The sequence below is a fragment of the Nomascus leucogenys genome, chromosome 12, assembly GCF_006542625.1.
Source record: "Nomascus leucogenys isolate Asia chromosome 12, Asia_NLE_v1, whole genome shotgun sequence".
Lineage (NCBI taxonomy): Eukaryota > Metazoa > Chordata > Mammalia > Primates > Hylobatidae > Nomascus > Nomascus leucogenys.
The window spans coordinates 39,778,597-39,791,639 of NC_044392.1; the positions used below are offsets into that span (position 1 = coordinate 39,778,597).

Below are 13,043 nucleotides of genomic sequence, written 5' to 3' on the forward strand. Positions count from 1 at the left end.
TGGAACTTAGTTATATGGACTCCACTACTAAAACTTCTATATAAATACAACAAAGAAGAATGTATACTTTGTTTTGTTTTATAATGCTATTTTTAAATATTTTGGAAAAGTTTTCTTAATCTTTTATCTAAAACTTCTTAAATTTTAATATTTCATATAAAAGCCTATTACATACTTTTCTTATATTTAAGAATGAATTGTTGGCTTAAAAGACAGGAGATGAGAAAACTTGCCTCCTTAACCCACAACTATATTGTCTACATATAAGATACAGAAAAAGATAAAACTGATATATTTGAGAATTTTATGACTCATGGAAAGGTGGAATCTAGCAAAGAAACTAGTCAAAATTGTTAATAAAAAATGACCATACATTGAAAGCCATCTTTCTCTTGTTTCAGAGGTATGAATAATCTATCTTCTCCTCTCTTATGCAACAAAATCTTTCAAATACTATAATGGTGCCAATTAAGTTGTGATGTCATTCTGAGATCAATCATGTAGAATTCAAAGAAAAAGGAACTGGATATTTTAAACATAGATGTAAAGAATCCTCTAAAAAAAAAACTCTGTTACAGCTTTTCATACTGGAAGTGAAAAGACTACGGAAGTATCCTACATTATAAGTTATTAATATAATGCAATGACTGAAAAAATGCATACAATAGCTGAGAGACTAATAAAATTGTGGATAATCGACCTTGCTCAATGCCTCCTGAAAAGTCAGTATAAGAAATCATGGCACTTTCCAACCATATGTTAATTCATCAAATTACACTTAGTTGCAAATATGAAGGCTGAGTATCTCAACTACAGAATTGTGCTTTTGTTTTACAAGTGGAAGAATCTATAGACTTTATGTTTTGCTTATATTTATTCAGTATGAGCTCAAGTAATCAACAACAAAGACCTTTTATAGGAATGCTTGGCAAAAAACACTAACAGTACTGAAATATTCAGTGTTGAATAACTTTCCTAAATCTCATCATTTATCTTGAAACAACTGTGTTGATATTTACACTGATGATGCAAAAGCAATGATGGTGCCCTAGCATGAATTAAGACAGCAACACCAAACTGTATTATATAGTTCATTGTATTACTGCCCTATGTTCATATACGTGCACATACCACACACAGTCAATGTAACTGAAGGAAGTCTTTGATGAAGCAATAAAAGTTATTAATTTTATGAAATCTTGACCCTTGAGTAGACGTCTTTTTAATATTCTGTATGACAAAATGGGAATTACAAATAAAGCATTTCTGCTGCATATCAAAGTACAATTGTTGTCTAGAGGAAAACCACTTGTGCAACTGAGTTGTGAGCTGCACTAGCTACTTTCTTCATGGAACACCATTTTTACTTGAAAGACTAACTGATAAACTATAGTTGTTTAGCCTTGGGTATCTGACAGATATGTTCTTGAAAATAAATTAAGTGAATCTATCACTTCAAGGAAAACTGACATATTTTTGACAATGATAAAATTTGAACCTTCAAGTGAAAACTAGAATTTTGGAAAACTCGTATCTGCTACCATGAACTGCTTACAATACTTAAAGACTTTTCTGATAAGATTTGTGATAGTATTAAAGAATGTGACATTTTAATATATAATAAAATGTGTCAACATTTGGAAGATCTGCATAACTCAGTGAACCAGTATTTTCAAATGACCAGTGTATGATGTAACAAAACCTTGCATAGGTAAAAGATCCATTCAAAGTGCAAGATCAACCAATGGATTTTAATTTCAGAGTACTAAAATTCACAGATTTGGCTTCCACGTTGCAACTAACCTTTAAAAAACTACCTCTTGTTGCATTTTGGTGTAGCATCAAAGAATACCCACAATTATCTGAAAGGCTTTTAAAATAGTCCTTCCTTTACAACTACAGCTCCATGTGAGGCTGGATTTTCTTCATATATTTTGACCAAAAAGAACAGATATAAGAATCTATCTGGTTTCTATTAAGCCAGTTATTAAAGAGGTTTTTCTCAATGTTAAAAAAAAATGCTACTCTTCTCATTAATGTTTCTTTGAAAATATAAAGGAATTTGGAAACCAAAAAGTTTGAGAACCACTGATTTAAGGATTTCCACTCTCTTATCACTCAGTTTGGTTTTGGACCTGATGGCAAAATAGGAGCCTGAAAGGTTAGGGTCAAATATATAGAAAACAAAGGGATGGATAGATAGACGGACATGCAAACATATCCATACATCAGAAAATGTCTGCCTACATGGCTGTGGCTTAGATTATCCTCATTCTAAAGTCAAAGAAAAATTATTATTTTTACTGTATATCATTCTCTCTAGTTCACATTGCTCCTACCTCTACTAGAATAGATATTCAAAAGCTGCTAATTCAAAGCACATTTTGGGGGGAGAATTCAACTAACCTCTTTAAGGAACTTCAAAGTAAATATGTGACACTGACCCTCTCCAAGACAGACTCATTCTTAACAGAATAAAAGTTATTGAACTTCTATTCAATAAAAAATAGAATCAGAAAAGAAATAGCTGTAAAATGTAATCTGAATAAGTTTACATGTTACTGTTAACCGTTACACGTAAACTGTTTATTCTGTATGATATATTTTAGTTTAATTTTTCAAGATTTATTTTAGGGCATATTATAATCAGACAGAGATGACTCCAAATAAATTATTCAAAAGATAGCCTATGTCAGATTTAACAATTTGACAAGCTTATCTTAAATTCATTCCATACAAGAAATAAGCACTATGCAGGGGATACTCTCATCTTTCTAGGACATCACAGACACATTATAACAGGCATCTTATCCATAAGGAGCCTATTCAGTCTGGGGCTTATTCATTCCAGAGGTTAAAATGATAGCACAATCTGTTTAGCACCCTAATTGAAAAATAATCCTTTCTGTCCACGTATTACCAAGATCACTGTTTCGACTTTGAAACACAGAGAAATTCTTACTAGGTATATAATCTCCCTCATGCAAAATGGCAGACTTTTAAAAATGCATTTGAATTCACTCATTTTCAAAGACTAATTGCTAGACTTAAACATGAGACACAGATGGTCTTGATAACAATACTCAGTAAACTGGACTATCACAATTTCTTTATCACTTTATGATGACTATATAAACTAATTTAGAATATAGTGCCAAACTGATGGATTTGGTATCTAGTTAATTTGTTTATTCATTCAATGTTTATTGAATACCTGCCACATGCCTGATATACCATGTATTGGGAACAGGGTCATGACTAAGACAGAGGGTTCTTGCGCTCAGGGTACTTATAGCCTGCCAGGGGAAACAGACATTAAACAATCACATAATTATTACTATAGTTAGATACTATACTCCTACTCTCAGCCAATCATCCATCTTGCAGGCTTCCAGTGTGATGCCCATATTATGAATTGGATATCTCCTCAAAGCCTACCCATAATGAGATCTTTATAGAAGACTAGCAGCAATGTGTTGAAATAAATATCACACAATTATTAGCCTTAAGATTTTTCAGGAAAACACCAACTGTCAGTGTTTAGATTTGCTGATGGTGTCAAAAGTTAAAATATTAACGTCCAAAATGAACAAATCACTGTATACTATATAGGAGAGGGGAGGAAATGACATGAGTGTTTCAGACCTTGATCCTGAGTCAGATCATAAGTCATCAATTTTTCCTAATTATAATAATTGCTTCCTCCATAATTAAGTTTTGTGACATCATAAGAAAGGTTATACCAAATTTTATGTAGGTTACTTTGCTAGTTTTCTAACTTAATATGAGAAAAAATTATAAAACCATTTACATATAAGTTAAATGAGAACTAGTTCTATCAACTTTAACATTTTGAAAACTCTTTACCATTATTAAAAACCAGCTCCATATTTAAGATTTAAAAGACTTTTGATATCTCAAGGAGATATTAAAATTAAATCATTAAATATGATTTTATTTTTCAAAAATCTGGTTTTAATTCCATACACTCTTTTATTTTTCTTTTCTGTAGTCCTACTGCAAATAAACAAAAACTGTTCAACTTTCTCCATGCTTTTACTTTAAACAGAAAACAATATAGAGGAGGAACAATGACTTGTTTGTTTTCCTTTAGAACACCTGTCAAGCATAAAACATAAAATATATACTCTATTCTTATATGTATATAAACTAACTACAATAGTCCCTATTTACCTTATACCCTATCTCTATATCTCTCCTGTCCTTAACACAAACACATACACACACACTCTTAGTTCTCTTCTCCTTATCTGTATCTAGACTATCTCCACTTCCTTCCAGTGTCAGATTTACCAAACCATTGTTTTTCTTTCCCATTCTCTTCTGTCTCTACTCTGGATTCTGTTCTGATTACTCTACAATAAACGTAATCTCAAGTTACCAATGATTTTTATGTTTACACAAGACAAATGAGTTTCTTTCATTTCTCATTCTCAGGGAGCTCTATAACATCTGATACCACTGACAGCCTCCTTTTCTGAACTCTTCTTCCTTGACCTCTATGTTCTAAAATAACATAAACAAGTTGATTTATTTTCCTTCATCTGTACTCTTCCAATTCTCCTATATTTCTAATAATTTCATCTGTGTTTCCTGCTAGCTCTTGTTCCTCCCACACTATTACTTTGAGTAACATGTGGCTTGGTTTTCCACAGGGCTTTGTCTTGGTCTCTGGAAAATGATCCTGAAACAACTCAAAATATGTTTTGAAAAAAGAGATGAATGTAATTAAACTCCAAGTTGACCACCTTCAAAGATATGATATTTGGATATCTTAAACAGGCAATAGAGGGAAATGATCAAGAACACAGACTCTGGAGCCAGACTTGGTTAAATTCTGACTCTGCCATTTCTAAACTATGTCACAATGGATAAATTTGTTTTTTCATTTCTACAGCTGACTTTTTCTTCCTTCTTTTTAATCTTTCTTATTGGAGTTCACAATGGACACGACTGCCTCAGGTTCTTCATCTGTAAAATGATGATAACTACACCTATCTCAATTATAAAGATTAAAGATTGTTGTATTGTGTACTGTATAAGTGTTATTAAATAAATTAAAAAACTGCCACCTATTCAAAAAACAAACTCATTAATGTATAGCCCCACCTTGTAACTTCACATTTTGTTGTTTTTGTTATGGTTGTTTTTCAAAACTCTTAAAATATACTGACTCCACTAGATTGAATCACTTAGTAACTTCAAAGAGTTTAAAGCAATACTACAGCTTTCTAAGAGGAAAGTGAGCACACACACACAAACATACAGAAAAAAAACTATAGATTGCTGGAGCCAGAAGGAAAAAAGCAAATCTACACTAACTTTATCACTTAACATATAAGGAAATTGAAGATGAGAGGGACTAAGTGATTTGTCTAAAGTCACATAGCAGATGTCACTGAGTGGCAAAATTGGGGCTAGAATGCAGGTCCCTAGGGTCTGTACCTATGAGTTGTTTAAAATACATTTTTTCCTCACATATTCATGATGTGAAGAAATTCTTTTGTGGGGGGAATGCAGTTCTGCTTTGGGGGAAATATTTTCTTCCCTCATTACAAAAAATTTGATGAGAACTTTAAGCTATCAATCATTAAATCCTACCTTTTTTCTTTTTTTAATTTTTATTTTAAGTTCAGGGGTACATGTGCATGTTTGTTTTATAGGTAAACTCATGTCATGGGGCTTTGTTGTACAGATTATTTTGTCACCCAGATAGTAAGCCTAGTTACTCAATAGTTATTTTTTCTGCTCCTCTCCCACCTCCCACCTCCCACCCTAATTCCTGCCTTTTTTCAATGTAACTTTAGAAGTCTTTCAGGAATTATTCTATTCCACAGCTAAAAGTCCACCCACACCAAAGCTGACTATATATTCTTAAAATTTTCATTGCTATCCAAGTCACCAAAGTAATTTTAAACGTTCATTGAGAAAAACGTCCTCCTTTGTTTCTGCAAACCCCACCTCTAGTAATCTTTTGAAGAGTAGGACATAAAAAATAAGGGTAAACAGCACAAATAAACAGTTAGTGGTCTGAGTAGTCAACATTTATTTGGGAGTTACTCTGCCCAGCCTGCAATGCATTGCAATAGATCTTGTAAAAGACAAAACAGAATGAATAGACTTTATCCCTGCCCAGAGAAAGCATACAACCTAAAAAGATTAAACAAGTGCATATGAAAAACATTTCACAATAATAAGACTACCAAATACAGCAAACAAATAAGAACCGCTGAAAAATTATCATGACTCAGATGGATCTGCCGACCGACCATTCTGAGAATTTTGAAGACTTCATATTATTCTTGAGTTGTAAGTTCTCTGTTTGTGGCTATATACAAGTCTAGTTACAGACTACTGAACAATCATTTCTCAAACATAAAGCAAGTTATTTTAGACTCTTTGTGATTGAAAAGTGTAAGTAAAAAAAAGTTTTTATGTTAGCTAGAAATGTTATAGAGACAAAGAACAAATAGTTAAATCCTCTAAGACCACACAACAGTAACTCACATTTAACAAGGAGTTTGAGATCACATGCTTCTGATCTCAAAGATCTAGCATGCCATATACAGAATCCATAATAAAATGTGTTTACACACACAAAATCCCACTCTTTTCAATGAGAAGCTCTAGAATACCAATAATTAAAACAGCTTCTATTTTTGCTAAACTACTTCCTTTTTAAGACAAAGCAAAGACATTTCTTTTCTACTATGTTGAAAATTTCCGATACTGTTTTAAAAAGAAACCAGAAACTTTCAAGGCCTATTTATTCTATTCCCTGACTTGAAATCTGAAGCTATATTATAATATTTCAAACCATTAAGTTATTCTCCAGCATTATGAAAGCATAATCTAATAAAGTACTTAATCTACAATTATAATTAACAGGTAATTAACAAACAAACATAATCAGGTAATTAACAAACAAAAAATTTTTGAAGTTGTGTAATGAATCTGCCAAAACTGTCCAGCAGATTTTTCAATGAAATATCTTGATTTTGGAGGGTTAGATTAATTTGTTATTTACATATGCTGTAATATAACTAAAAGTACCAGATATAAAGAAAAAAGCACCACAATGTAAAGAAAAAAAAATCACTGTATTCAATTAGAATCCATCAATTATTGTCCTAGTTCTAACGCTTACCATTTTTGTGTCCTTAGATAAGCTACTTAATCTCCCTTTGCTTCAGCTTTTTCAGCCATAAAATAGGACTAAGAATACTTATGTGACTATATGTAAGGAATTGCTAAGATTATGTATGTGAAAGAGGTTTGTAAACTACAAAGGTAGTATACATTGAAGTGTTAATATTTGTATATAATAAAGTGAAATAGAAAATGGACATACAAAAAGAACATTGTTGGTATAATGATTAAATAAATCTAGGTTAAGTTTATTAACCTAGGGTACTCAGTCAACTCTGCTCTATTTTTTTATAATGTGCTGTAGACCTGAATGAGAATATATTTTAAAGTTAAAAATTAATTTTAAAAAGCCTTCTAAAAGAAGGTTTTTTAAAACATCTCTCTTATGAGATAAGACTCTTTTCTAAAATGCAAGTATCTTTCCAAACTCATCTATTCACATTTTTTTCCAGCTAGAATTTGGCTGAAAGGCCATGAAAGTGGAGATAAGAAAATGGCCAAACTCCAAGATCTATGTGTATGCTCAAGTTTTGAGGTCTCAGAAACAAAGGAGCTGTACCCTTTTGAAGTAGACTTTATAAACGAATTTCCTTTGATACTAAAGAAATTCCTCCTGCCTCTGAAGATTATATATATATATACATATAATTGTATATAGAATTTTTATATATGCATATAAACTAAACATAAATTTCTAAGAAATAAATAACAGGCATTAAGAAAATATGTCATTCTTCATGTGGTAGGTATTAATCTAGGTATTAAGTTAGAAAATATCATTGCTATTTTTGAAATTCATTTTTATGCCCATCCGTGGGACTAAACCTCTGGCAAACATTTTGAACAAATAACATCACTAGTCAACCTTTTTTTTTGCAATAATCACAGTATTTCCTACAGTGTTTCCAAAGTTTCAAGTTTCTGGCTCCTACTGCTTGAATCTGTACAAATAGTAGAACTCATCCCTTTTCCAAAGAAGAAATCAATGAGGTCTAACAACAACCTACTCCAAAATGCTGCCAACAAATATTTAAAATGAAGATGCAAGTACCTCAAAGTTCTACTTACTGACATAGAAAGCTGTTAAACACTACACTCAGGTGAATTATTTAGCTCTACAGCTTAGATTCAGAGACAAGAATAAGCTGATGATATCTGGCTAGTGCAAATCATAAATGGAAAAAACAGAGATCATCTCTCACTAAACTTTCTACTGGCGTTCAGCACAGCTTATATTACTTCTTAGATCAGTAAAATAGATCCCAATTTCTTTAAGCAAAACAATGTAAAAAAATACCTTTTAAATGATTATGAAAAACAACAAACTTCCATCACCGGGACTTCTCTCAACGGATCACGTCTGAAACCATTCTGTTCAATAAGCACTCAGTGGTAGGCATCGCTGAGTGTCAGGGGTGGTCACAAAAGCATACAATATTTCCTGCCTTCAAAAGGCTTATCATATAGATGAGAAGATGAGCCTTTTAGATCAAACAATTAGGAACCAATGCAAGAAAGAATTTAATGCACACTTACTAAGAACGGGGGAAAAAAGAATAATTAAAAAAAAAAAAAAACAGGTTGTGTGGTATAGTAGTTTATGAAGCTCCCAGTGCCTGCCACGGTCATTTTCTCAGAAGAGTGGCCCCAGGTTTTTCCTTCTACATAAAGTTGCTGGCTTATAAAGCAAGAGAATACATTTAATGAAGCCAACCCTATTTCTCTTGTCACAAATGAATAACTGTGGATCATAAGCCAAAGCTGCCATAGTAATTCTCTGCAAAAGAGATGGTGACCAGAACTACCCAATCAGATCTTCGTGTTTGAGGAGTATGAATCAGTAATGTGTAAAAAAAGACGAAAGTGGAATCACTGGAGCTGCTGTCAAATCAGAAATACAATAAACCACTATTCCAATTCTCCATGAAGACTAGTATACATTCCACCTGATGAAGCACAAGCACAGAGGGATTATTTGGATTCTGACCCAGTTTCCTGTGCTTCTTTAATCTCACATATCTTACAATAAGTCCCTATTACTTAATGTTACCCTTGTAATCCATGCCATATATGTGATAGTGTTAATAATTTTTATAAGGGACCAGTAAGTGGTAAATACCCAAATATGGTACTATTGCTAGAATATATAAAACACTTGGAAAGAGAGGAGAAAGAGACATCTCTCAGGCACTCATATGGCTATAGCTCAGGTTCTTCTGTAATATTATGTATTTATTTGAAACTGATGAAAAGACACTTTACGTGTTTACTTACAATTTGAGACAGGTAATGAAAACAGAAAATGTAATAGAAATAAAAAATGTTCCCAAAGTCGGCATCCATCTCATTTGCAAAAGAAAAAATATTAAACAAGCAGAGATAATATGGCAAACTGACATTCATAGCCATCTGATTCAAAGAGAACATGTTTTTAATGAAAAACTGCCCCAGGAAGAAATTCTTTCCCTATATATTAGCGGACGAGACAGCAACATGTAAGGATGGTATTTAAATGTGTATTGAAACAATAAATTAATATCATTTCCCAACCTTTCTTCTCAATGTTTCTTTTCTGCCCTTTTAAAATCTTCTTATTAACTTTATTTGAGCTTTCCTGAGTATTTGTTTCTGTCTTAGCTCTTGAATTCATTTTGTTATATTATTTATTCAACCTCCTCCCTCCCTCCCTAAATAGACTATCATACAAAAGCATTTTTAAAATAAGCATTATTGAGCCCAGGAGTTCAAGACCAGCCTAGGTAACAAAGTGAGACCCCCATTTCTACAAAAAATAAATAAAAATTAGCTGGGTGTGGTGGCGCTCTCCTGTAGTCCCAGATACTCTGGAGGCTGACGCAGAACTGTTTGAGCTCAGGAGTTGGAGGCTGAAGTAAACTATAATCACACCACTGCACTCCATCCTGGGCAATAGAGACTCTGTCTCTTAAAACAACAAAGAAAGCATTAAACTTAATTGGAATTTTTCTTATTAATGTATCAGTTATTCTACACTCAAAGTGACTTGGAAGTTTGAGAAAAAGTTATTCCCCAACCTCCCTCTCCAAATCATACTAAAACAAACAAATCAAAGAGAGGAGAAAAAGGCAATTTACAGGAAAATAAGCTACAAATAACCGGAACTAAGCAAAGAAAGCAGAATAGGTTACTATGTTGGTGGTAAAAACTCTTTAAGGAGAGTCAAAATAACAGAAGCACTTTGGACCTTTGTCTGGACTGCTGGGATCATAAGCATTTTTTCTTGCTGAGCTCTAACAGGAACTCAGTAGTTATCCAAGAGTGTGTCTGCTTTAGAGAAAATAATTTCAACAGCTCAACTGTAAAGAGATTAAAAGGTACAGGAATGCAGGGTGTGAGGGAGGGTAAGTTTGGCAGAGAGTGGCTTCAATAACAGTACTAAACAGTCAATGGCTACTTCTACATTTTTAGATATTAAAATATTTTGTTAACTACATGTCCATTCATAAAATAAAATAACATGGCTTGCTTATGGGCTTCGTTATAAATGTCTGGTTCATGCTAAGCCAAAACCTGGGGCTCTGGAATCTTCTTCTGAATTTCCAATGTAGTATCAATTACAATAATTTCTGCCAATAAAATTAAGAACCTAAGTGGGAGAAAAAGTCTACATCCTTCTGCACAAGAAATGATGCCACTCACCTTTTTAATGAAACTGTTAGAATATTTTATATTGAAAGATGAAAGAAAACACCAAGCATGAGGTAATTTATTATTTCATTTTCATTTCAGCAAGAGCAAAAAGAACAATCCAGGTATTTAAGAACTTTTCTGTCCCATAACATAGTTTACAGTCATCAAGATAAAATTAACTTCCTTTTCCCTACTATTGAAACAAAACAAGAAAAAATAAAAAGGATGTTGTCTAACTACTATTATCTAATTTGGTTCAGGTTTATCTTTACTTTTCCTTGATATAAAACACCAAAATGTGATAAATCAGTAATTTGAAAATGAAAAATCCAAACAGAATGTTAGATATACTCCTAATAGTATTTGTGTGAGAGACAGTCCTAACGGTCTTCCTGAGTGAACATCAAGGGACTGGCAGGGAGTGGAAATCAGTAATTTTCTAACAGCACTTTTACAGCAAATTAATGAGAAATCACTTTTTACAAATGCAAAAAAATGCAATACATATATGTATTTCAAACCGCCATTCATTGTCTTTTATAAAAAATACAGTCCCTTTAAAGCTAGGACTGGTCGGGCACGGTGGCTCATGCCTGTAATCGCAACACTCTGGGAGGCCGAGGCGGGTGGATCACGAGGTCAGGAGATCGAGACCATCCCGGCCAACATGGTGAAACCCCGTCTGAACTAAAAATACAAAAATTAGCCAGGCATGGTGGCATGCGGCTATAGTCCCAGATACTCGAGGCTGAGGCAAGAGAATCGCTTGAAGCTGAGAGGCGGAGGTTGTAGTGAGCCAAGATGGTGCCACTGCACTCCAGCCTGGGCAACAGAGAGAGACTCCATCTCAAAAGAAAAAAAAAAAAAGCTAGGAGTGTTTTCTCTATAAAAAATACTTGTTCTCTTCCCTTAGAAAAACATTACTAACCATGACTTCAATCCATGGCTTGACAAGTGTTACTTGTAATATCTGTTATACTCTTTTGATCAAATAATACAGTAATTATCCTGAACCTCAGAAAAACTGTCTATTTGAGTGTTAAAAACATTCTTCTACAGTAACTTCCATAAAATACACTTCAACACAATCATTTTAACACCCAGCAGGTTTCTTCTTCAAAGTACTGAATCTTATTCTTAAATGTTTACTTTTTTTCTCCTACTTTGAACGTAATTGCATCAATAGTAAGGAAATACTTTGTTTTCATATATTAGTACAGTTGGAGCCTTGCAGGAAACATTGTTCTCAGCTGCCCCCTTGCTGCTGAAAAGAAACTTTGAGACTGGTGCTGTATAGAAACATACCAGTTATGTCTGATAGAGTAAGGTGAACACGGAATTTTGTGAAAAGGCAGTGATCATGAGACACTATGGCTAAAGTGTTCCAAATCTCTTAGCATTTTTGATTAATAACTGAAAATATATAAGATGTTTGATCTCCCTATTTTTCAAGTATCAAGGTTCTCTGGTCCTAAAAACCTGAGCTGCTAGATATTTATACCTTAGGAAAAGAATTAACTAGTTAACTGAGAATTTCAGTGATAGTGAGTGGTAATAATCAGAGAATGAATTTGCTCATTCTATTGTTAGTATAGACACTTGTCCCTTTATATATGTGGAGGACTGGTTACAGAGCCACCTGTATAACTCCAAATCAGTACATACTCAAGTCCCACAGTTAGCCCTGTGGAATCTACATGTGTGAAAAGTTGGCCCTGCATATAAGTGGGTTTGGCATCCTGCTGAGGTTGAGAAAAATCCACATATAAATGGACCTGCTTCATTCAAACTTGTGTTGTTCAAGGGTCAACTGTACTTACTTCTAACCACAACCAGTGTATTCTTAAAAAAAAAAAAAAAAAAAGAAAAAAAGAAAGCCAGCTACTCAGTATCACTCGAGCCCAGGGGTTTGAGTCCACCCTGGGCAACATAGTGAGGTCCCTTCTCTTGTTTAAAAAAAGAGAGAAAGAAAGAAAAAACAGCTTGGGATAGAAACCACCACTGAGGAATTCTAATTCATTCATGTGTTCCTGGGTTAACCTACAGCACTCTAACAGAGATATTCACAAGGCAATTCTATGAAGAAAATATTTTCATTTTATAGAAAAAGCAGATGAAATATAGCTATGCATTTTTTCCATGTAGCCTAACATTCATAACATTCAAAAGTGCTAGTATAAACATTTACTTTTACTTAAGCTAAC

At 33.3% G+C, this 13,043-nt stretch overlaps 1 protein-coding gene across 2 annotated transcripts in view; it reads right to left on the reverse strand.

The window, feature by feature from the left end:
• Positions 1-13,043, reverse strand: part of ATF6 (activating transcription factor 6) — a 214,357-nt gene that overhangs the window by 94,247 nt on the left and 107,067 nt on the right. The gene's annotated exons all lie outside the window — the stretch shown is intronic.